This window comes from Petaurus breviceps, unplaced genomic scaffold, assembly GCF_028583685.1.
Source record: "Petaurus breviceps papuanus isolate PSGF00001 unplaced genomic scaffold, PetGlider_PUasm1.0 76, whole genome shotgun sequence".
In the NCBI taxonomy this organism is placed as follows: domain Eukaryota; kingdom Metazoa; phylum Chordata; class Mammalia; order Diprotodontia; family Petauridae; genus Petaurus; species Petaurus breviceps.
The window spans coordinates 58010970-58036896 of NW_027186473.1; the positions used below are offsets into that span (position 1 = coordinate 58010970).

At 42.0% G+C, this 25927-nt stretch overlaps 1 protein-coding gene and 1 long non-coding RNA gene across 6 annotated transcripts in view; one reads left to right on the forward strand and one right to left on the reverse strand.

Moving 5' to 3' along the window:
* Positions 1-1201: 1201 nt before the first annotated feature.
* Positions 1202-20687, reverse strand: LOC138175164 (uncharacterized). The gene is made up of 3 exons (XR_011171905.1): positions 19997-20687; positions 2646-2740; positions 1202-1723 (listed from the first exon to the last, which is right to left on the reverse strand). It is a non-coding gene; the product is annotated as an uncharacterized lncRNA (long non-coding RNA).
* FHDC1 (FH2 domain containing 1) overlaps positions 18124-25927 on the forward strand; it is a 60879-nt gene continuing 53075 nt past the window's right edge. The window contains exon 1 of one of the 5 annotated variants that reach the window (XM_069105564.1): positions 18124-18210. The gene's annotated coding sequence lies outside the window, so the exon portion shown is untranslated. Of the gene's footprint in view, positions 18327-18389; positions 18595-20869; positions 21092-25927 lie in introns of those variants that run through there. The other 4 variants (XM_069105562.1, XM_069105565.1, XM_069105563.1 and 1 more) reach the window with 4 other exon arrangements.

Sequence of the window (25927 nt, forward strand, 5' to 3'; positions counted from 1 at the left end):
GATACATATAGTGCTGTAGAATATAATATGCCTTTTAGGTATAGTATGAATAGATCTGCATTGCAGAATAGTTCTTTCAAGATTTGGGTAGGAAGGAAGAGCCTCCAGGAAGACAGCCCAGAATTCTTCCATATCTCTCTCTTCTGTGCTTTGGGGGCAAACTCTTTGAACCACACAGACTCCACCCCTTATTATTCCTGGTCCACTTCAGAATCTTCATTGAGCATGTGAAAAAAATGGGTCGATGTTGGAAAATGCACAAAATCAAAAAGTGGAAAAAAAAAAGCAAAACTTGTCTTGATGCAGACAAACCCATTTTCTAAAGTCTTCTAGGATTATATAAATTAGGCAAGGGTGGAAGGAAGATGGGGAGGGGAAATGAAATCATTGATAGTCCTAGCTCAAAAACTGAGACAGACAAATTCCTTGTGGGAAAAGTTGCATTCATTTAGTTTGGGTTTTTTCTCCCCTCCTCCAACCCTTCAATTCTTTTTTTGAAACTGAGAGCTTTCTGTATTGTATATATTTGACCATGTAGAAGATATGAATCAATCCAAAAAGCATAATCACTTTCTTTGTCTTACTATAAAACTGATGGTTTCTTCACTTCTCAAGTTTTTCCCTGCTTCTCATAAACTGGCAAAAATCAGGAGCTGCTGGATTCTTTGACATTCCATTTATAACGAAATTTAAACTATTTACAAGTAAATTAAACAAAAATAATTCTTTGGATAAACTATGCTTTCTAATATACCATACATGGCCATTTTAGGAGCATGGCAACTTAGACATAATACACTTTTATGTTCAAAGCTAAGAGTGATTTTAGATTGGCACATCTGGACAATGTTCTAACACACAAAAGAAAACATTGCCTATATTTCCATTTTGACCCCAATTATATATATATATATATATAATATGCATATACTATATATAACACACACATAAGCATATAATTTTCTCCCAGTTATATGTTAAAACAATTTTTTTTAATGTTTGGGGTTTTTTTTAAGTTTTGAATTCTAAATTCTTTCCCTCCTTCCTTTCCATCTACCACCCTTAAATAGTAAGCCATCAGACAGATATAATTAACCCCAAAACTCTGCCCCAACTTCATCTTGAGAACTTTTAGAAATTTGTTATTGAGAGAGAGAGAGAAGAAAAGGAGAAAATAAAATAGGATGTCATACCTTGTTTTTGAAGAAGCTTTATATCTGTGAGAACATTTCCGCAGTGGAAATTCCCTACACCAATGAAATCATGGGTCCAGACCACCCTCCCTCACCAAAGTTCTCAGCAACACAATTTTTGCTGTATGGTTGTTGGTGCTTTCAAGCTTGAGAGTTGAAAAGTAAGAAGTCCTTTTTTTATTCTTCAAAAGTTAAATGGTTCTGAATGTTTGCTGAATGATGTGGGTCATTCAAGTTGCTACTCAAATCACCAACCACCATGGGCAATTCAGAGGCACAGTCTGCACTGGGATGAATCACCAGGGTGTCCTTGCTACAGGTCCTTGAATATCCTTGCCTTCCTATGACTAAATAAATCTCTTTTTGTTAAATGGACTATGAGTGTCTCATTTCGTTCCAGTCTGGAATTTTAACTACCAGGGAGCTGATCTGAATCAGGCCTTTCCTGTAACACCATGCTTCTGTGAATTCATGTTCATCACTTCATGGAACTGTAATTTTTCTATTATATTCAAGGACTAAACCTCCACCTTAAAAAAAACAAGCAAACAACAAAATGATCTTTATTTTCTCAGAAGTTAATTAAGACTGTTTTTAGTCTCTCTGAACAAATCTACCACAAAGAAAATTAACAAAGTGTATGTAGGATTGGAAATGAACAAAGAGTTAATTTCCTTGCCCCAAATCATTGATGTGAAAGACTTTGCCTAAACCCACAAAGCAAGGGAAAGATCAGTATTAAAGCTTCATAGCCAGGCACTGGTCCTAACTTGCCCCTTTGTCCTTTTAAAAAAAAATTTAATACAATGACATAATATAAGGCTGTTGTGTTGGCTTGGGATTTTCAGCCTTTGGAGTGAATATTTGTGCTCATGACCAGGAGCAATGAAAACAAGTCTTTTTTCCTCTAACACAAGCAGCTTCAGTCTGTGCTGCACCAAACTTCCTTGCAAATGACCTCAGCCCTGACCTTGCTTTTTTCCAGGAAGATCTATGCCAGTTTAGTCTTGTCTCTAGATAAATTATGCAGCAGAATTTTATGTGAATTTCTTTTCACTGGGGATTGAACTAGAGCCACTCTATTAAGACACTTCAGACTGAAATGGATTCCTAGACTGGTGACTTTTCTGTTCTGCCTCTTTTAAGGTGCCTGGTCTGTCTTCTGAAGCTTGAGGGCCTCACCCATGGGTTTGGTGGAGCCCAGTTTGTGATCCTGGTTACAGAGATGTCTTACTGAAGGGTGTAGCTCCTTCTGGGACACTGATGAGCTTAAGGAGTCACACTTCTTTGGCATAAACTCCCAGAAGAATGGAGGGTGCACCCTTGATTCCCATTCTTGGATGTCTTCACTTAATTTCATTACCTAAATTCCTTCACGTAAGAAACCATGCCTGAACTGCCAAGGCAAGAGATCAACACTCTCCTTGGGAGTCAACTCAAAATTAGACTTACCTTCCTTTACCTAGGACCAGGTTATGGACCCTCAGGCTGGGGGGCCACATGTGCTTGGCCATGCTTCACTGAGTGGCTTCCTGTTCTTCAGCTCACTGTTAAAAAAAAAGGCAACATGCATTTTTAAAGCATCCTACTATGTGCCAACTTCAGTACTGTTTGACCGGTGACCATTCACCTCAGATGCTGCCAAACCTAAAAAGACTAACTTCCCATCAGATAAATTTTAGCCTCTGAGGAGCACATGGAGATTGTCTTGCTCTTTACCAAGACTAGCACTTGAATAAGTGCCTTTCAGTGTCTGGTAACTCAACATGACAGGCTGTCATCCTGGGTCTCATGCAGGTAAAGACAATGGAACAGTACCGTGTATCACTCCTTTCCAGATTTCACTTTTCATCTGGCACGTACTGTTCCCTCCTCTGCCTGTCAGTCTGACACATCAACTTGATTCTCTTTTACCTGTTTCTATATAAGAATAAGTCACTGGAATACATCCGAAATGGCAGTCTCAGCTCACCAACCAACGAACATTTATTGAGTGACGACTTTGTGACAGATATCAAAGACGAAAATAAAGCATCCCCTACTCTCAAAAGCCTTGCATCCTATGGGGTACAGTATATCAAAATGTGTGAGAATTATATAATGGGAGGGGGAAGGCACTGGTAGCTAGGGGGATCTGAAAGGCTTCATGGAGACTGAAATGTTTTGAACAATAAACTGAGGAGGAGGAGGTGAGGAGGGTTATTGTTCCAGTTACAGATTCTAGCCTATAAGAATGATTTGTTTTTAGTATATTAGTATTTGCTGTCCAATCTAATCCCCTATGAGAATTTATTAAGCACTTACCCTGTGCCAAAACATTGATCTAGGTGCTAAGGATAAAAGTCAGTCTCTGTCCTCAACAAGTTCGTGTTCAAGTGAGGGGATATAATGTGTACACAGATAAGTAATATATATGATCATCTGAACAGAACACTAACAATAGGGGACTTAGGAAGGGTTCCCCATAGGAAATAGCTCATGAGCTGAGTTTTGAAGGAAGCTAGTGATTCTAAGAGACAGAGGGAAGCAAGGAATACATTCCAGGCCCTGGCAATAAGGTCCACAGGTGGGAAATGGGATGGCAAGTTGACAAGAACCTAGAATATGTGAAACAAAGTGATAGGAAACAGACCTAGAAAGATCTGCTGGAACCAGATTGTGAAAGGCTTCAATTGCCCGGCTATGGGACACATATGTGATGTTAGAGGCGATACTGAAGACTCCTAAGCAGGGGAATGGCTTAGTCACATTTATGCTTTAGGAAAGTGATTTTGGCATCTGCAGGGAGGACGGATGGAAGATGGGAGAGCATGGGAATTTGGGAGCCCAATTAGGCAGCAGGTGTAGGGTACTGAGGGCCCAGAAGCACTGTGCTCTGCTCTAAGCCGGAGGCCTACCCATAAAACTGCATAATATGCAATACCCATAATACTCCTTAGGAGGAGGGAGGGATTGGAAATCTGGAGACAGCTCCAGTCACCAAAGTCCTTATTACATCATTCAGTATAACAGCCCAGTCCAATTCACTCTAACTGAGAAAGCATTTATTGAGAGTCTCCTAGGTGCCAAGCATTGTAGACAACACAAGTATCTCTGTCTTCAAGGAATATTTCTTCTACTAGGGGGAGGAGGAAAGATATATTAAATAGCCTAGAACCTTGAACATGACTTTCTTTATAGGTACACAAAATGCAATTGGAGGAAAATTTAGGGATTATTTATCCAACTCCATTTTGCAGATAGGGAAACTGATGCTCAGAAGGGTAACACAAGTAACTTATCTGAGGTCACACGGGCAGGATCTGAACCCTCTGACTCCAAATCCAACACTGTTTCCATTGTACCACACCATCCCTCAGATCCTTGACATGCTAATAAACTGACTCATTACCTATGTGACTTTAGATAAGTTCCTGCCTCTGTCTCTGGTCTCAGTTTCTTCATCTGCAAAATGGGCACAAGAGATAAGAAACCAAATCTTTCGACTTTGAAATCCAGCCCACTTTCCTTACCACCACCCCTCTGAGAGGTAATGTATTCAGTCCAGCAAGGATCTGCCAAGCATCTACTTATATACCAGGTCCTGCGCTAGATGCCGCAGATACAAAACCAAAAATGAAATCTTCCCTTTCTTCAAGGACCATGTTCTACTGGAGGGAAACAACAGGTACCCGGATAAGTATGGGCAGGATCACTGGAGAAAGGAGGGAGCACCAATAACTGGAGGGATCAAGAAAAGCTTCTGACAAGGCCTTATCATGTGGCTGTCTCAGGATTCTCAGCTAAACCAAAGATTCCTAATTTCATAGTACACAGAACTACAAGGCATTATCCCATGAACTAGTGGCTTACATTCAATGTTTGGAATCTAGGCAAGGATTTTGGAAAACCTTCTTTTCATTTCTTGTCTCTCCATGTCCCTGACTATTAGCAGACCTTTCCGATTTCTTTCTGAATGACCCTTCTCCTTTTCCTGGCACTCAGGACAGACATCCTTACAGAGTAAGGTGACTCTCACCTGCACCACACTTCAACCAACAGGATCCTTTTATTTCTGGGTCCCTTGCACTGCTGGGAATGCTTGAACAGAATTCATTTCACTACACAGACCTCAGGTGTGCCATGTTAGTAAACACCAACCGTCTTACCAGAATGTTCATGAGATCCTTGATAAGAGTTGAAAATCTTTTCTACTGGTTCTTATTGAGGATTTCATGACAATGACCTAAGAAATTCACAAGGATGATCCAATGGGTTCATGACAATGGTCCAAAAGGTTTGCACTAAAAATTATTAATGGTACTTTAGGCAGTAAATAACTGTCCAATTAGGTTACAAATTATTTTTCTTCTGGGATAACAAGCTTGTGCATGTGTGAAGTACCATAGGTTTGTTCCTGCAGTGATTTGATATGAAGCCTTGCAGATAAGAGTAAGCAATAGGGGGTGGCTAGGGAGATGGCAAAGTGAATAGAACACCAGCCCTGGAGTCAGGAGAACCTGAGTTCAAATCTGACCTCAGACAGTTAACACAAAAAACTAGCTGTGTGACCTTGGGCAAGTCACTCAATCCCAATTGCCCTGCCTTCCCTCCCTCAAAAAAAAAAAACAGTTAAGCTTCTTTTAATTCTTATCAAATATTCCATATATAATATTTGTAATTATTTACATGTGTCACTTTATAAATTTTACATTTTGAGTTTTACAGGTAGAATAGCATTTTATATTTTAGAATTATATGTTTCAGATTTTAATTTGAAATATTTGAGGGCAAAAGTTATTATTGTAGTTAATAAAAGCATTAAGGAATAAATCTAAAGAAATATTATTAATAACATATTAAATTACCCTGGGGGGTTCCCAAAACTTTTTGTTGAAGCAAAAAATATTGGAAACCACTCATCTAACTAGTCCAACTTTCTCATTTTACAAATGAGGAGTCTGAAGTAATCGCCCAAGGCCATAAGCATAGTAAATGACAGAGTCAAGATATGAACCAAGGGAAGGCTTTAATTCTTTGCACTTTACCATACCTGGTGAATTCTCAATAATAAGTAGTTGCCCTTGAAACGGGACTCTCAAGAGCCCCCTTTTTGGTCCAGAACTCTGATTTCACCAGCCTGAACCTAGTTTGGAAATTTGGAAACTCCAACCATCAAGAATAGTATAAGAAGATGCAAATCAATAGCTAATCCAAGATTTAGAGCTCTGAGGCCACAGATTCCCCTCCCCTGATAACCCAATCCTTTCATTTTACTGATGAGGAAACTGAGGCCCAGGAAGGTAGTTACTTGCCACAGCAGAGCAAGGATTTAATTCAGCTCCCCTGACTCCAAGTCCAGTACTCTTTCTCTAACACACACCAAGCTGCTTGTCTTTACCTGTAAAATAATTAATGTCAGCTTAGCCTAGAGAGGTAAGAATCAAAGAGAAACTGTCCCATTCCCTCTGGGTCAGGTGATCTGCAGCAAAAATAAACTCTTTGCCACTTCTCTATTTAAAATAGATTAAACTCATTCTTTTTCCTCCCTTGGCCCCTTACTAAGGTAAAAATACACAATTCCGACCCCATCTCACTCCCCCATGGTGGGTGGCAGCAGCAGGGATGCTAAGAAAGGGTCTGCAGTGACTGCCCCAAGGCAGAGAGTTACCAGGGCTTTCACCAAGGGAGCAAGGGCAGTGGTGGGGCCATGCTGTGCTTCCTGTATAATTGGAGCCAAATTATAAGGAAATTTAAGATGGATTTATATGTAAAGTCACTTGCTTTCTTTTCATTAGCCCAAATCTAAACCTCCCTTGACATGCTACAAAATGCCAGGTAAATAAGTCATGATCCTAATTGGAAATCACATGCATAAAAATACCAGATTGAAGGAAGATCTTGGAATAAAAGAGAAAAACACATTTCATCAGTTAAGAGTAAAGGATAAAATAGAGAAGGTTTGACAGCAAGCCAGAGAAAGTACCAGCCTTGACTCCACGGAGACCTCCTTTTGTCTCTTAATTCTAGTTCTCCTCCCCGACCCTGCCATAGCCTCCAGGCAGAGAGAGATTCTAAAAGTGCAGTAATTATAATGGCAAATATTTTGGTGGGGTAGGACCTTTTCTGCCTAAGGCTACCACTTGTAAAGTGAATTTGAACTGGAAAGTGGAGTAATTCTTCTTTGCTAAGAACCAAAAACTTGTTTACTATCTTACTATTTTAGTCAGGAAAATTATCCAATTATTAATATTGTTATTCCATTTCTTCTTCAATTCTATTCAAGAACCATTCATTAAATACCTATTGTGTATGCCGTATGTAAGGCAGCTGGGATACCAAGGCAATGAAACTGCCTCTGCCCTCAAGAAACTTACTTTTTACTCTGGAGCAGGGAATAAAACAAGTAAATAAATAAAAAAAGGCAACGAAACTTCCTCTGCCCTCAACAAACTTACTTTTTGCTCTGGAGTAGGGAATAAAGCAAGTAAAACCCACTCTGGGGTGGGGCTTAAGCATCTATGCCAATTGAAAAATCTCTGAGCAGTTTCCAGAGAAGAGAGTTAACCACTGCAAGCATTGTGGGATTTGGAGAAGCCACGCTTAGGAGGAGGTAAGTGCTTCCTGCCTCCTCCCTCAAAGGAAAGTGGGGATACTTTGTGGCAGCCTTATGCATTCCATTCATTGAGGGGAAAGGGGACCCAGGATTTTGTATTGTTTTGTTTTTAAAGAAATGCCAAGAGAACTAGTTCCATGCCTCCAGAGAGTTCAGAGAACGAGGAAAAGGATCTCCAGAAGACCAAAAATATTTGTAGCAGCTCATTTCACAAATGCTCAAAGCTGGAAACGAAGAGGGGGTGCCCACCTACTGGGGGATAGCTAAATAAATTATAGCATATGATTGTAATGGAATATTATTGTGCCATAAGAAATGAAAGGGACCGTTTCAGAGGTAACTGTGAAGAAAGAGCTACATGCAAAGTGAGATGAATGGAAATAGACCAATTTATACAATGACAACATTACAAAGAAAAACAACTGTGAAAGACACATTTGAACTCTGATCAATGCAATAATAAAACAAAAATCCAGAGGACGGAAAATGAAATAGGCCACCCACCTCCTGATGAAAAGGTGATGGATTCAATATTATGGAAAATGAGACATACATTTTTGGACTCAACCCATGTGAATTTGGTCTGTTGGACCATGTATATTTGTTCTGCTTTCTTTTATTGGTTTTTAATTTGTTTTTGTTTATGTTTTTTTTTTTTAGCCACAGCAATTGAATAGTTGAGTTCTACATCAGTAGAAGTACCTCCATCAATGAAATCACTGTCTTGATGCTAAAATGTAATGATAATAGCTGGCATTTATATAATGATTTAAGGCTACTAAGTCCTTTACATATTTTATTTCATTTTTCCCCTCAAAACAGTCTAAGAGAGGTAGTGCTATTATTATCCCCATTTTACAGATGGGAGAAGTGAATTAGAGAGGGTAAGTGACCTGTCCAAAGTCACTCAGCCCATAAATGTCTGGGGCAGGACTTAGGTTTTCCTGACTTCAAGTGCATCCCTGTGCCACCTAGATGTCAAGTATTGACACTCATCAGTCAATCAATAAATGTTTATAAAGCATCTATTATAAGTCAGGCACTGTGCTAAATCCTGGGAATAAAAAAAAGGCAAAAGATGGTCCTCTGCCTTCAAGGAGTTTGCAATCAAATAGGAAGACAGCATGCAAACAAATACATACAAACTAGCTATATACAGGATAAAAAAGGAAATGACTAACCAAGGGAAGGCTTTAGAATTCAGAGGGGCTGGGAAAGGCTTCCTGTAGTAGGTGGGATTTCAGCTGAGATTTAAAGGGAGCCCAGGAGATTATGAGGAGGGAGATTATTCCAGGCATGGGGGACAGTCAGAGAAAATGCCCAGAGGCAGATCCAGAGGAGGCCAGTGCATCAAAAATATCTATGTTAGGGAATAAGATTTAAGAAACTTAGAAAGGTAGGAGGGAACTGGGTTATGAAAGGCTTTGAATGACAAAAGGGTTTTATATTTGATCTGGGAGGCCATAATGGGGAGCCACTGGAGTTTCTTGAGCAGGAAGTGTGACATGGTTGGACCTGTGTTTAGGAAAATCACTTTGGAGGCTGAATGGATTAGAGTGGGGAGGGAGCACAAATGAAACTATTCCCAGTAAATTCGTTCTTTCTCTCCCCTTCTTTCTTTCCTCCTCTCCCCTTCCTTCCCGTCTTCTCCCTCCACTCTCTTTTCTCCCTCTTTTTCTCTCACTCTCTTTTCTTCTTCTCTCTTTCCACACCTTTTCATTGTTATAATATACTCCCAGCTAGGAAATTCCCTTTATAATTGTTGATCAGCACTCTACTGTAACTTCTTAGAAAGCTGCCTGAAGCACTGAAAGAGACTTGCCCAGGGTCACAGAGGCTGGGTGTGTCAACGGCAAAACTTGAACCCAAGTGTTTCTGAATCTGAGGCCAGTTCTCTATACTCTCCTTCTCTAGAAACTGCTTGTTGTTGACTCATTTCAATCATGTCCAATTTCTTTGTGACCCCGTTTGGGGTTTTCTTGGCAAAGATACTGGAGTAGTTTGCCATTTCCTTCTCCAGCTCATTTTACAAATGAGGAAACTGAGGCAAACAGGGTTAAGTGACTTGCCCAGAGTCACACAGCTAGTAAGTATCTGAGGCCAGATTTGAACTCAGGAAGATGAGTCTTCCTGCTTCCAGGTCTTGTGCTCTGTCCACTTCATTTATATGGTACCACCACCTAGGTTTAAACCCTGCATTTGACATTTACTACTTTATAATTTTGAGACAGTCCTGGGCATTTAACATCCCTGGACATTTGTAAAGTCAAAAGGGTTGAGTTAGAAGATCTCCGTGGGACCTTCTAGCCTCTATATAGTTATGACTGATTGATCCTAGAGAAGGCCTCACTTGTCATCGTCAATTTACAATTACTTTGTATTTACCCTGTATATAATCTATTTGTGCATTTCTATGTAAGTGTCTCTCACCCCCTGTAGCTACAGAGACAGTGTTGCTGTTTGGGCTTTGGTTCTCCATTGCCTGCCACAGCATGAGCCACATAGCAGGGGCTCATCAAATGCTTGATGAATTACCCAGATATTAAAGCTTGGTTTATTATAGAAGCTTAGACCATAAACGTCTTTTTTCCTCACCCTCTTCCCCTTTCCTATTTTGTATTTCAAAGATGCCCACTGACCGCCTCATTGATTAGGGATTTGAAAGGAGAAATACTTAAAGCAAAATAAATCTTTGTATGTAGCTGCAAAGGGCTTGAAAGGATATTAATGAAACTGATTTCAAGAGCTGGTTAGTACATCACCCCTATGTTGCCTAGTGTGCCTCAGGCAGCTATTTTAATGCATCCAACATGGCTCCCAGAGGGCCAGGGTACAGTGTGAGGTCATGAGTTGAGGTTCATCCCTCAAGCAAATTTCAGACATGAGGATAACATTATTTCAGGATTGACAGAGTATTCTTAAAAATAATGGTTATAATCTTTTAAAGGACTGAAATTTCCACATATACAGATCTTGATTTATTTCACTTTGACAGAAGCCTTTGCTTAAGTTATTTTTATAGGCAAATTTAAAAGTTAAATGCTTGCTATAAGAGGAATGGAAGGCTATGGAAAGAGCGGCAACAGCATTTGTTTAGAAACCATCAAACCAGAAAACCTGGGCATGAGAAATAAGGAACTGTCTTAGAGAGTAGAGCAAAAAAGATTTACAAATTTGTTTTTTAATTACCAAGTATTTTTTTTTCCTCTCCTTCACACCTTCTCCCGTCCCCCTACCACGTAAAAAGACAAAAATCCTTGTTCAGACAAACAAAACAAATTTACACATTTCCATGTCTAAAAATGTGTTTCTTATTCTACATATTTAGTCTATCACCTCTCTGTAGAGGTAGACAGCATGTATAGTCACTGGTCCTGTGGAATGGTGGTTAGTTATTGTGTTGATCAGAGTTCTTACGTTTTTCAAAATTGTTCCTTTTTGCAACATTGTAGTTATAAATTTTTCTGGTTCTGTTCACATCACTCTGCATCAGTTCATTAAAGCTTTCCCAGTTTTTTTCTGAAACTGTACCCTTTGTTGTTTCTTACAGTACAAAAATATTCTATTATATTCATTTAACATGATTTGTTCAGCTATTCCCCAATGAAAGGACACATTCTTAGTTTCCAGTTCTTTGCTACAACAAAAAATAATGCTGTAAATCTTTTTGTGCATATAGGATGTTTCCTCTTTTTTTAAAAAAGCCTCTTTGGACTTAGTAATAGTATGGTACGCACAGTGTAGTCACTGGGGCCATAGTTCTAAATGAACAGGAAGGAAGTAGAATCAATAGGCATATGGGGGTGGAGAGGGACATCTTTCAAAGAGCTTGATGACCTGTGAGTGCTGAAGTTGGTAGCCATTGAGATGGAACAGAGTCGAGGTAGCAAGGCCTGGGAGACTAGTCTGATCCATAGCTAAGTCAGGAATAGCAAATGTGATTATCCTTTTTTTTATAGAAGAGAAAACTCCAACTCCAAGAAGTTATATAGGCAGTTCTGTCTGAGTGGGAACCTTGTTCCCCTGATTCCACATCTAGGGCTTGTTCCACCAAACCACAGATAAAACAAGAGATATGTCAGAAGAACTGGAAGCAGAGACTTTGTTAGGTCAAAAGTCAGGACCAGGGGAATGAGCAGTAGAGGGGTGTTTTGGCAGGCAGACAAAGACTTATGCAAGGATCATCCAGCAGTGAATAGAGGTACAAGCAAGCAGTGTTATTTGAATGAATAAAATAAAACACAGGATTAGAAAGGAAACCAATTCTGCTGAAATACAGTTATAATACATGTATATATACATATACACACATTTATATATATATATATGTATATATATTTTAAATTGACAGACCTCAGGTTAAGAGTCCCTGGACATTGGGGAAACATTTCCTTCCCTCTCCCCTTTGGTGAGTTTATGGGCAGACACAGACAAGAGTGCACAGGAAGAGTCTCGGTCTGCATTGCTGAAGGGAGTGCCCACATGGAGGAGATCCCAGGCCCAGCCAAGTATGGAAGTAGCCATATATAGGGTATGCATCTGACTATCACTCTTCTCAAGTTTTAAGCATGGGCTTTGAAAGAACAGTTTTTCAGGACAATATACAATTTGGTGCTTTGGGGTAATACAGGAAAGCTCTAAGATTCCATCTTGGCTCTCCTGGAAAATCTGGTTAAGGAAGCAAGCCATCCAGCCTTGCATTGTTCCTGAACTATCTCATATGTGTATAAATGCCAAAATGAACAAGGGCCAAATGAGTGGTACTGAAAAAATGCTATTGGAGTGAAAAGATGGGAAAGATCAGTATGGACAGGCTGATGTGGTTGGGGCAGCCTTGTCGCAGAGAGAGGTGGGACTCACTCTGTCCTCCAAATATGGGTAAGACTTGGATGAACAGATAGGAGGGTGAAGGGAGTTCTGCATGGTAGGCAGTTCTGTGAAATGGAAAAGGAGCTAGGTTTGGAGTGAGAGTTACAACTCACTGACTTTCTGTATAAACTTAAGCAAGTCATTTTGATCTGGGTTGAAATGAGAAGAGCAGTGTTAAATTTTCAGAGTGAGTGAATTTGTGCCTTGGAAATTGGCAAGTGATATAAAACAGAGTTTGATTTCTTGTTTTGTTGATTGTAAAGATTTAAGAAAGTGACAGAGGAAATATTAATAATGCAGATAAATTTCCCTCCCCAAAGAGCATGAGAACTTATTTACCTACTTCAAATTCTAGCTCTACTATAAGTCCCTCCTGGGGCAGCTAGGTGGAAGCAGTGCATAGAGTGCTGGACCTGGAGTCAGGAAGACTCATCTTCCTGAGTTCAAATCCAGCCTCAGACACTTACTAGTTGTATGACCCTGGTGTAGGCCATTTAATCAGTTTGCCTTAGTTTCCTCATCTGTAAAAGAGCTGGAGAAGGAAATGGCAAACCACTGTCTTTGCCAAGGAAAATCCCAAATGGAGTCACACAGAATTGGACGTCACTGAAAAAACGACTGAACAACAAAAAGTCCCTTCCAGTATTGATATTGGATAATTCTATGAATAGCATGAACAAAGGTACCAAGTTAAGAATGAATTATTTGTATAATCTGGGGCTTGAGGGCCTTGGCTCTCAGTTTACTCGCATTTGGTCTAATCCTGAGTCAATCCTAAATGATCACTCTTCCTCTCTTCAGCTCCTTATGACCCACTCAATGTTTACTCTGAGAAATCTCTGAATACAGCTTATATCTAGATTTCACAGACACAGTTGAAAGTGGACCTCGGCTCCCATACAAGCACTAACGATAATAAATGCAATTATTGGCCACAGCACAACCTTTATTCCACTTCATAAAAAAATACTAACATTGCCCAGGAAATCCTCGCTTCTCTAAGTAGGAGGCAGGAAGGAGTTCAGGAGTTCCTCTTGGGCCATGTGGATTTGCATCCCACGGGCAATGTGCAGAGCTTGCCCTATCGGTTTCTTCATGCTGACTCAGTTCTGGAGTGCCAGGTGCTTTGGGATAACAAAGTAATCATTTTATTGGTTCCTTAGTCCCATGATAATGACAAGGGAGGGTCTGCGTTGGTTTAGAAAGGAAAGACAGCTCTGGTTTGCTCTTTCTTCTTTGGATTCCTCAGGGTGGCAAATAGCTCTCTCTTCCTCAGACTTCCATAAGAGGCAGGGGAAGAAACCATTCTTCCCTCAGCTCTCACAGAAATAACAAACTGCTAGTTGAGTCTGAGCTTAAGTCTTGGATCTTTTGTTACCTCTTCTTCTCCATGCCCTATGCTTGATCATAGATGACCAAGTGGTCATCCTGAAATAGACATTTTCAGCCTTGGAGGTACATTGTGAATCTAAGAGGCCTGTCAGTCTTGGACTCTCATTCATAAGAAGTAGCCTCTCTCCTACTATTGGGGCACCTCTAGGAGAAGATAAGAATGGGTCAAAGAAGCCTAATTTCTTGCTTGGTTTGCCAAAAGACAGGAACACAAAGGAAAGTAGTCTGTGTAGAAATACAGAAGGACATATTCAATAATCCTTCTAAATGCATAATCTTGATTTTTGGGGGTATCAACCTCCCAGGAGAATATAACAGCAGTTACACTTCTGCTCTTTGCTAATTTAAAACTGTGAGAACATTTTATGTTTAGCATTTCTTATGTGTTGAAGAAATAAATAGCTGTCCCAAACCTGACTTACATTTTACATTTAATACTTTCCTAATCCACCCAGGAGATAATCAAAGTGAACTCAACCTAAGCATTAAGTAATGATTCCTAGGGTGAAAGGGCAGATTTTCCAAGAGTTGATGAGACAAAAAAAACCTGATCCACTCTCATTGCAGTTCAGGTTCACTCCAGACTGAATCCAATCCCTGCATGCCAGGGTCCAGGGTGAGAAAGGCTTCTTAGTGGAGAGGAAAGGATCACTCTATCCCAGCTGCCCTGGATCCAGCTGTAGTTCTTAACCTTCTGGAGAGAACTTTCCTAATGAACTCTCTTGCTAGGTATGCCCACATTGGTCCACTTTTCCCTCTTTCCCTATCCAGAGAGCCAGTCTTGACTAAGCTGGAATCTGGTGGGCAGGGAGAAGGAGAGGGCAGTATAACATAGGGGAGAAGGTTACAGTGGGAGTTGGAAGACTGGATTTTCATCTTGTCTTTGTTTCTTATACTTGCATTACCTTGGGCTGAACCTCTGTCTGCCTCCAAGGTCTCTCCAAGGTTCCTTTCAGTTCTAAAATCTATGGTCTTGTGAGTAGGACATGTTCAGGAGACAATGAGTAGATAGACCTGACTTGAATATAGGGTTTGCGGCTGGAGGTAAAGAGGGAAATTGAAAAGGCAGGTTGGGTGATGGCTTTGAATATCAGGTTATAGAATCTAGACCTATCCTATAAGCATGGGAAGCCACTGGAGGATGTGAGGAGGTGAATAACATTGAAAGCAATATTTTAGGAAAATTAATCTGTTAGTATGTAGGATAGATTCTAAGTAAGAGAGACTGGAGGCAGAGATATTTAAGTGGAGATATTCTGTGGGCAGATCTATGTTTCCACTTGAACTAGAGCTCTAGTGAGAAGTCAAGGTATGAGTCATCCCATAGGAATGATTACAGAAGCTGTGAGAAAAGATCAGTGCAACAAATGAAAGAGAGAAAAGAAGATAAGAAGGAAGTGTTAAAAAAAAAAAAGAGAAAGGTTTAAGGAGGGAGAAATGGAGAGGGTGTGCAGCTGTATCAAATGCTGCAAAGAGGTTGGGGAAAATTTTATTTGGCAAAAGAAAAAAAGGGTGCTTTGTTGGATGGTGGGGAAGAATGTCAGACTTTAGACAGGTGAAGAGGTAGAGACAAGGGGCATACATAGATAAGTTTAACAGTTAGGTGTATGTGCAGAGGATGTGACCAAAAGGAATCTGGTCGATATTTTGGTCTTGAAGATATCTCCATATACAATGTATGAACATTCCTCAGACACCACATTTGGGACTTTGATCACCTCTCTTTGCCCTGAGTGTCATCAAGCTAAGAATTCCTGGTTTAAAAAGTTTTCTGGAGGCCTGGCTAGAAGGAGCCTTGAGGCCCAAAGTTATTGAAAACATAAAAGTCAGCAAAAAATGCCACCAGGGAAAGGAAAAGCCCTTATCTGGAATCACAGGAATAATGCCAAAGGTAGCGGTGACTTCATCAGAGTTCCTCCAATGGGCATTGTTCTCTTCTGAACATCAGGTTTCCTCAGGTTGGCAGTTTGAAGTGAAGTGATTCTCATTGACTGGTATCAGAAGTCAGAGTAATAAAGGATAAGGGATTGAACTATTTTCCCCTCCCTGTCTGAAGAATGTTTCACATACAGTGGCAGAGTGAGGCTGTTAATACCTGACTTCTCTTTTTCTGTTGTGTTGAAAAAGGAAAAGTTCCACTCCATTCCACCCAAGTCCAGTCACCAATTTGGAGGAGGGAATGGAAGCTGTATGGAAGTAATGACATGCTGATAGGCCCCTACTCAGGCAGAAGTTTCTATTTGTGTTATGTTAAAGGAAGAACATTGAACTAGGATTCTGAGAACCTTGGTTCAACTCTTTAACTTACTATCTATATATCCTTGGTCAAAATAAGAAACTGAACCTTAGTTTCTGGTTGGATTTGGTCAATACCCAAGCACCTACTTTGGGTAAGACTAGGGCAGCTAGGTGGCACAGTGGATAGGGTGCCAGGCCTGGAGTCAAGGAAGACTCATCTTCCTGAGTTAAAATCTGGTCTCAGAATTTACTAGCTGTGTGACCTTGGGCAAGTCACTTAGCCCTGGTTTCCTCATCTGTATAATGAGCCAGAGGAGGAAATGACAAACCATTCTAGTATCTTTGCCAAGAAAACCCTAAATGGGGTTACAAAGTATCAGACACAACTGAAAAATGACATCACTGCCACTACCACAACAACAACCACTTAGGGCATATGTTGCACTAAGCACTAGGGCTACAAAGGGAGCCAAAAGACAGTCCCTACTTTCTGAGAGCACACAATTTGATGGTGGAGACCATATCCATGCAAACAAGTTACATGGAAAATAAACTAAACAGGAAACATTTATCAGAGGGGAAGGCACTAGAATTAAGAGGCACTAGGAAAGGCTTTCTGTAGAAGGTTGGCTTTTAACTGGGACTTGAAGGACCCCAGGGCAGAAGCCAGAAGGCATAGGTTGGGAGTTCTTAATTTTGTCACATTTCCCCTTTGGAAGTCTGCTGAAGGCTACGGGCCCTTTCTCAGAATAAACTTTTTCAACAAATAAAATAAAACACAAAGGGTTATAAAAGAAACTAAAGGTTAGTGAGGATAAAGATGTATTTTTTTTTCCATCCAAGTTCATGAACCTAGTTGAAGAAGTCCTGGTCTGTCTCTGTCATTCCTTTCCCCTCTAGGCCCTAGGGTCCTGTGGTCCTGTCATTCTTTTTGAAGTTAGATCTCCTCACAGGTTTTGGTGCATTTGGCATGAAATAAACATAAAGGAGAAGAGAGAAGAGGGGGAGGCTGATTTTTTATGTCGTGCTTTGAGTGACTTTTGTTGATGTTGGGAGAACTGCTTCAGTATGGCGGCTTGTATGCTTTGTGTGCTATGTCAGGGTGGAGCTCACCTTTGTCTCTTCTATGGGGGCACCTCCTTGCCTCTATTAATAACTAGTCTTTGTTTCTGTGTCTCTCTCACCCAGGCTCTTTCTAAGCCTGTATGTGACTGTCACACTGGCACACAAAAAGCCAGATCCACTCCCCTCATTGGAAACTGAGGTCCAGAGAAGTTGAGTAATTTGCCCAAATTCATATAGGCAGAATCCGTATTCTAACACAGGTCTTCATCTGACTCCAAATCTGGTGCTCTTTCCCACTGTACGATCTTTGCCTGCTGCTCCTTTCTGGGCGTTTTTTTCTGCCTAGGTCTGTCTTTGTGCCTGTACGGTGTGGCTCTCTGAGCCTGTATCCCTATGTCACACACACACACACACACACACACACACACACACACACACACACACACTCTCTCTCTCTCTCTCTCTCTCTCTCTCTCTCTCTCTCTCTCTCTCTCTCTCTCTCTCTCTCTCTCTCTCTCTCCAACCTTTTCGTCCCTATACTTTCTCTTTTGAGGTTTCCAGATCCCTCAGGTAAAGATGCCCGCCGAACTCACCAGGATGGAAATGAGGAGGTACGGGAGGAGAAAACCCGAGGGAAAAAAAAGGGCGTGCTGCCCTTGGACAATTCACTTGGGAAAAGAGGGAGGCGTATTGTTACCTGGAGAAGGGAAGGAGGCAGGCTGAGAGCCCCGCCTATCGCCTGTGCCCTCCCCTCCCCTCTCCCCCCCCCCTCCCCATTCTCTCCTCCCTTAGGCTGCTGGGTCCCCATCTGCTAGGAAGCTGCAGTGACATGGGAAGAGCTGGCCTCGGCGGAGGGAGGTAGTGAGCTAAGCTCTACGATCCGGGCAAGGGAAGAGGAAGGAAGAGGGAGGCGGATCGACCGGCGGGTTGTGGAGGGGGTAGAACCGCATTAGAGCCAGGGGAGCGTTGGCGAGGTAAGGACTGCCGGCGGAGAGCCGGGGACGGTGCCGGCGGGGGGAGGAGCTGGAGGGGGATCCATGCAGGGAGTGGAACGACCCTGGGAATTCACACCCCACTGCCTCCCAGGAGGGGCCAAACACAGGTCAGGTCAGCGCAGTGCAGTTCGGCTCCAGGCGGGAATGGGGCTGGTTTGCGGCCAAGACAGAAGGGAAACAGAGCCCTGGAAAGAGGTGGCGGGGTACCGGCAGTCCTTCCGTCCCCGGCCGTGGGGCAATAGGAGGGGTAAGAGTCTTTGGCCCTAACTAGACCTGCTCCCACCCCACCAGCTCTGAGACTTCGACTTTTACCAGCACCGTGCCTGCCGTTCCCGAGTCAGGGACGGGGAATTGGAGCTAGGAGCTCCCCCAAGGGCTGTTAATCCCTGTGGCTGCGAGGAAGCTGCGAGGCACCTAGCTTTTCTTTACACTTCACCTCCCTCCCAAAGCACTGGTAGCAACGCGGCGGGGGGGAAAGCAACAGTGCATCTGCAGATTGGAATCTAGTCCCGTCTCCTCCTCCCTCCACCGTCCCTTTTCTGGAAGGAAGGAATAAACAAGCGCGAATTCTGCCTGAGTCCGAACCCCATTTCTTTCTGGTGCCAGACCAGGTTTAGGTTGCTTGTGTTGTGTTTGGCTTTAGACCCTGGGACTTTTTTGTTCCCTTCCACCATCAGGCCACCTCCCTCCTCCTCCCCATCCTCCCTCGCATCCCTGACCAGTCGGAAAGACTTGGGTTGGAGGGGGGTAAAGAGGAGGTAGGAGCTGTTCCGAGCGCACGGTGCAACTTTCTGCGCGGAAATCGGCAGTTACACTTGACTCTCCCTTCTCCCTGGAGCTGCATGCCCCACGCTCCCAGCGCCGCGGAGCTCAGACGACTTCCATTCTTGGAAGTGGGTGCGGGTGGCGGGGGCGGGGCGCGGGAACTCCGTCCTTGGGATATCGGTGAAGCAGCGCACGCTTTTCTGGATTGATTGGGCGGCGCGGAGTTAGGATTTGGAGTAGTAGTTTACATTGGCAGAAGTTTGGGTGAGGAGAAGGGTGGGGGTTGAGAAGAGGGTGTGTGTGTACGCACACTAAATCGCCACCCACTACTACCCACCCAACTGTGTTGGAGGAGAACAAGCTCTTTATTGATTCCTTCTCCTGATTATCAGTGGCGAGCTTCCCGCGAGTATTGGTCCCCTGGCTTCCTTCTTCACCCCGCCCCCAGCCCCAGCCGAGCCCCTAAGTGAGGGATGCTGGAAATGCTGTCTGTTCCTCTCCGAGGAGCGACCCTTTCTCTGCTCCCGGAGTAAACCAAAGGGAGGCGCGGGAAGGGGGACGAAGGAGCGAGGGGCGGGGTAGACGCGGCGGTTAGCTCCCTGCGGGATCGGCGCAGCCTGGGAGCTGCAAAGCCGCGAGTGTGCATTGTTAGAGGAGGCAGTGAGGGACCATTCCACCTTCCCCTCCACCAAACAGAAAAAGAGACAAACACCAGGACTTTTTCTACCATCTTCATGCAGACAAGACCCCTCACGTGGCGCTCTCTCCGGAGGTGGTGGTGGGGAGATGCGTCCACCTGGCGCTTAGTCAGGCCGTCTCTCCCTCCCCCGCTGTCGGGAGAGCTCCGTGGTGCCCCCCCTCCCCCCTTGGGGATAGAAACTAACCTGTAGGCCTGACCGGTGGACTGGGAAGTGAAGTGGTAATTGAGGAATCCTGTCCCCTTCCCCATGCCATTCCCCCCTCCCCCAGCCCAGGGCCGCCAATTCCCTGCGGGCATGGTGGGAGGTTGTGCTGGGGAGGAGTTTCCCCCTACCCCCACTGCACCTTGGAACCCGAGAGACGCTGGGCTCGGGGAGGCCCGACCGGAGGCCCTGAGAGAAGAGAAAATCCTTTCCTCAAGAGGTGCTGGGTTTTGATTCGGATTTAGCTACAGCTGGTACTCCCACTATTGCCTAGGGGTTAGGGGCGTGGGGAGGGGTGGCTTCCTGGTTTTGCTCTCTCATGCTTACTAGGGGTTTTGAAAGAAAGCACTTTGCAAACATCAAAGCGCGACAGAAATGATGCACACCCCCCCCCACACACACACATTTGAAACGTTTGCCTATTAAAAGGCGATCATCCCAGGAAGCCTGGGCTGCCCGCTGGACCCTGACTTAATCGCCACCCCAAATTGGCCCTGCTCCGTCTTATGTGCACGAATGAATGTGTGTGTATCTATCTCTCTGGAGCAAGGACTCCCCCACCCTCTGTCACCCCTCCCACGTGAGACCTTAACGCCTAGGAGAAGCGATCCGGCTCCGCCAAGATAACCAACCCGAAGAGGGAAAGAGAGAGGGAGAAAGTTGACATCTTTGGGCGAGCAGACGCCATCGCCGGGGTCCTCCCAGCCCCCAAGCTCTTGGCCTCAGCTGGCAGTTCCTCGGAGGCAGATTCTGCCCAGTTTGGGTCACCAACTTACTCTAAGCATCTTATCTTCCTCTCTTCCTGGGATTCAGAGCACCCAACTTTTTTCCCGGTTATCTATCGCCTAACAAGTTAGGTATGGGTCCGGGCTTGTGCCCACCCACAAGTTATGTGAGGGTTTTATCTGAATGAGTTGCCGGTGTTTGTCGCTGCTGCCTCTGGGATTGGTCACGAGATGCTTCATTGAATCCTTTGTGTGGCTTTTATCGAATTCCAGACTTCGGGATGCCTCGCTGCCGGGATTGTGAGTGAGCCAGGAGGGCAGGTAGCTAAAAGCACCATTTTTGGGTACTGGGGTAGGTATGCATTCGAGTCGAAGGTGTGGAAGGATTGACTGCTTGGGGGAGACAGATAGCTGGTAAATATTGGATCAACTAGGGAAGCTAGTGTCTTTACAGAGTGGCTTCCATGAAATACTCTTGGTTGCTCCCTTGTTCTATGTTTCCTCTCCTGCAAGCATCTGTTTTGCTCAGCACGTACCTCTCTAGTGTACTTCCTTTTGGGACCATTTTTTATTTACAAACAGTCGGTTTTGGAATATTTAAATAGAGTTTTCTTTCCTTTACCTCGCTAATGCTTAAGAGTTTCCCTAGGCATCCTTTGTGAGATCTCTGTAGAATTGAAACAAAAAGAGAAATTGAAACTGTAACATTCAAAGTATAGGCGTTTCTCTTACTCCTGTCTTGCTCTCCTAGCATTAGGCATCTGTAAAATGTTTATGTTGTACACACAGGCTTAATACGTTGACCAGAAACGCGCCGTTGCCTTGAGTTCTTTCATTGCTGAGCAGAGCAGTCCAGGTTTTTGTAAATATGCCAAGAAGAGCTGGACGTTGGCAGCCCTGTTGCAACTGTTTCAGTTGCAGTGAATGACATTCCCTGCCTAAAAAGGGGGGGGGGGGGCGAGGTTCTTTTTCAGTATAAACTGGAACGGAATGGGAGCAACGTTTCTCCTTTTATTGCTCCCCAGTTTTCTTTCACTTCCCTTCCCCCTTGTCTATAAAAGCAAGCTGTGTTTTTATGCAAATGAATTCTAATGGATCATTTCTTTCTTACCTCTTCAACTCAGATTTTGTTCTTTTTCATTTATCTTCAAGAGGGTGTGAGCTGACCCTTTTTGCCACCCTCTGAATCTGTCACTCGTTTAATGAGATGATGGTTCAAGGTTTTCTGATGAGTTTTCTTTGGCATTGCTCTTTATCCACCATGTCAGAGGATATATGATAGGCTGAGCTTACTGACCCACCAGACACAGACATAACTGACCCTCTTGGGAAAAAAAGCCTTTGAAATAACCTATCATTAAGGCTTTATTGTATCCAGGGCTGCTAGGTGACTCTGTGGATAGAGCCTTGGCCCTGGAGTCAGGAGGACTTGAGTTCAGATCTGGCCTCAGACATTTGACATTTACTAGCTGTGTGACACTGGGCAAGTCACTTAACTCCAATTTCGTCACACCAGAACAAAAAACCCAACAACTATATCTTAGCTAATCTCTTGGAAATATCAGAGCTTTACAAAGCATTATTGACCCAAATAGTAATGGGTGGTATTGGCTTAGTAAATTGGATGAGAACATTTTTTCTTTGGAAGATAAAGCTTAATGTTCCCTGGGGTCCCTTCTGCCTATATTTATTCTAAGGCCACTTGGTTTTTCAAATCTAAACAGAATTTGAGTAAAATTATTTTTTTTAATACTCCCTAAGTAAAATTTGGCACAGCTGAGAGCTTGAATCAAGGGCACCATTGTAGAGAAGAGTGGCTGGGCTTGGAGTCAAGATAGCTGGATTTGAATCCCTATTCAGATACTTATTAGCTGTGAGCAAATCAGAGCTTCTCAGCCTCGATTTCTTTATCTCTAAAATGGGTTTAATGATACTTACATTACCTACCTCACAGGGTTGTTGTGAGGAAAGTGCTGTGCACACTTTTCCATATAGATATGAATTATTTTTAATCACACCAAGAAGTACCACTCCTAGAAACTGCCTCTATTTGTATGATAGATAATATTCAGAGTGTTAGAAGAAAAATGATCATCTTGCCTTAGAAGACAATCAGTGTTAGGCTGAAATTTCACCCTGTTTGTGACTTGTTCTGGAAACATACTGAGACCCTAAACCAGGACCACATGTGACCTTTTAGGTCCTTGGGTCTGAGTCCAAGTTTTACAGAACAAATCTTTTTTATTAATAGGATTTGCTCTGTGAAGTGAGGACCTAGACAGCCACATGTGGTTTTGAGGAAGCAGATTCCCTACCCCTGTCCTAAACTGTAGAGGTGATGCTTCCTGTTTTCCGAACCAAACAGCTGCTAGTATATTCCATTTTCATTGTGAGCATTCCTTAGCCCAGAAAATAGGTGATATGCATTGTCTATATAGAATCTGTTATTTAACTATTGAAGTATAGGTGTTCACCTCATCTATAGAGAGTCAGATTTAATAGTGTATGTACTTGTACTCAAAAATACATAATCTTTGGAAAATGAGCTTAGTATACTTTCAAGATGAATTAGAGAAGTGTTTGCATATATTTAGGGTAAATCAGATGTTCTTGTTAAGACTTTCAAAGCCTGGTTCTCTAGTGCCAGGGTGCATGATTGCAGACTGCTTTACAATCTACTGTACAATCAAAATCCAGTTCTCCTAAGGTCAGTCAAGGACTATCCAGCAAATTAGTACCTCCATAAAGTAGCCTTCACATTTTAGCTAATCATTACTGGTGAACTAGCTTCATGAGAAGGTGCTGGGATTCAGGTGTGTGGCCCAGGGAGAAAAGAATATATGCAAGGTACAATATTGTAAAAGATTATTTCTTTTATGCTTTTGAGAGAAAAGGTATGCTTTGTCAAGTGTGGGACCAGGGAATGATGCCAGCCACCTGACACCTTTTATCCATCCTTTTGGGTCCTTGAGAGTAGGGATTATTTCATTCTTTGTGCCAGTGCCTGGCACATAGGATATACACTTAAATACTTCCTGAACAATTGGTTGGCCGTGGGCATTAGAAGTCATATATGTGTATATACTCATATTTCTGTTTGTTCTTTCTTGTTCTTTTCCAGACCTTCTTCATTGCAGGTGTGTATGTATTTTAATGTCACAGTTGTGCAAGTAGTCACAAGTAAATGATCTTTTGATTTGGGGGTGTCAAAAATTTCATTATGTCTATTCTTAAGGGCAATAAATTCTACAAATGGATACCTTGGAATATATCAAATACATGGGTTAACTACAATGAATGGGATGTTTTTTATGCAAAGTAGTTTTAAATACATTGCAGGGCTGATCTGCCAAAATTGCTTGTGCCTTCTTGAAAAAAAGAAGAGTTCAAATATAACTATAAACTGTAATTGACAATGAGTCATTTGCTTTAGGGGTGCCAACCATGAAGATAACATAGCTGTCGTCTTAATGATAATTCAGAACACTTTATTAAAGAGTCAGATACATCTCAAGTGACCTATAAGTATGCTTGGAATAAATATTAACAGTTTTGTTCATGTAAGGTTTGAATATTTTCAAGATACACAATATTGTGGTCCTTAGGGGTGGAGGTAGGAAATTACATAGGCTGTCCAAGAAAAATTTATATTTAAATGGTCTTGTAAAAAGAAGGCACTTATATTTGTAATATAGAAAATCTAATATGTAGTCATGAGCAATGAAACCATTCCAACATCTTCTGATAAATTTAAATATTAGATGCATATATCTAGTTGCCAGGAGGGTAATTCTGTTTTATATTTGTAGACATAATGAAGTAGCTTGGAGTAGAGGATTGGGAGCAGGTCTCAGGAATCAGGAAGAACTAAATTAAAATTCTTCCTCTCACATAACACAGACTGTGTGACCCTGTGCAGGTCACTTAACCTCTTAAAGACTTGAAGTTGCAGAGTATCTGATTTGCCTCAATAGAGAGAAATTTCTTACTTGTACTTCTCTATAATGAAATCTAGATTAAAGAAAAAAAAACAGCAAACCATTAAGTACATTTTAAAAGCAAATGAAATTCTTGTAAAAAAGTAAGGGAAATAATACATAGGACACAGCTTAAAAGACAATATTGTTTAAACATTTCTTGCTTTTTGATTAAATGATGTAATTTATCAATCTGAAAAAAATCACAATATAGCTTATGCTGTCTATGCTTCAGCAAATCACATCTGACAAGATGGATTTTGGTAATTGATGCTTTAGAAGTACAACTTTCTCTTATTAATTTGTCTATTTTTGACATCCCTTTTTAAAAATTTTGAGTTCCAAAATCTCTCTCTTCCATCCACCCCTCTCCCATTCATTGAGAACATAAGTAATATGATATTAATTATCTATATGAACTCATCAAAAATATTTTCATAGTAGCCAGAAGCAAACCTCTTTAATAACAACTCACATTTACATTGTGCTTTAATGTTTGCAAAGCGCTTTCCTCACTGGGGAAAAATCAAGTGTGACTAATCTCCTTTTACAGATGAGGAACTGAGGCCAGGAGAGGTAAAGTGACTTGTGTAAAGTAAGTTAGGGAGCTGGGTGGGGTTTGCACTCAGTTCACCTGTCTCTAAATGCAGGGCTTTTTCTACCATAACATTGCTTTTCTCTGTCACATTACAGGGTTGAAAATTTTAAAAAAGATTACATGTTTGTAATTACATCTTTGGATGTGATTTATTTTGAAGGAAAAATAACATGCTGAAATAGTAATATTGAATCCCCCCAACTACTCTTTCCCTTGAATCTTTCATTTGCCCAAATATTTACTTGGCCAGGAAAATACTGGTTTTATTCCAATTTTTTTTACACCAAAGTTACTAATAATGAAAATGCAAAGCAAATATTTTAAAAAGATAATGCCAAATGGAAGTAAAGGTTAACAAGATAAATTAGGAAACTGTTTGTTATGCATTAAATGTGCAGTATACTATTTGTGATGTGAGTGACCATGCCCTGATTGTATGTAAACTCCTTGAAGGCAAGGGAATTGAGAGAATTTCCTAACTAGAAAGGACCTTAGAGATTATCTAGTCCATTGCTAATTGCATCCCTGATTATATCACAGCAGTAACCCTGAAACTTTTGCCTTTCCATGATTTCTGAAGTCCTCCACAATCAGGCTTCCTACCCCTTCAGCC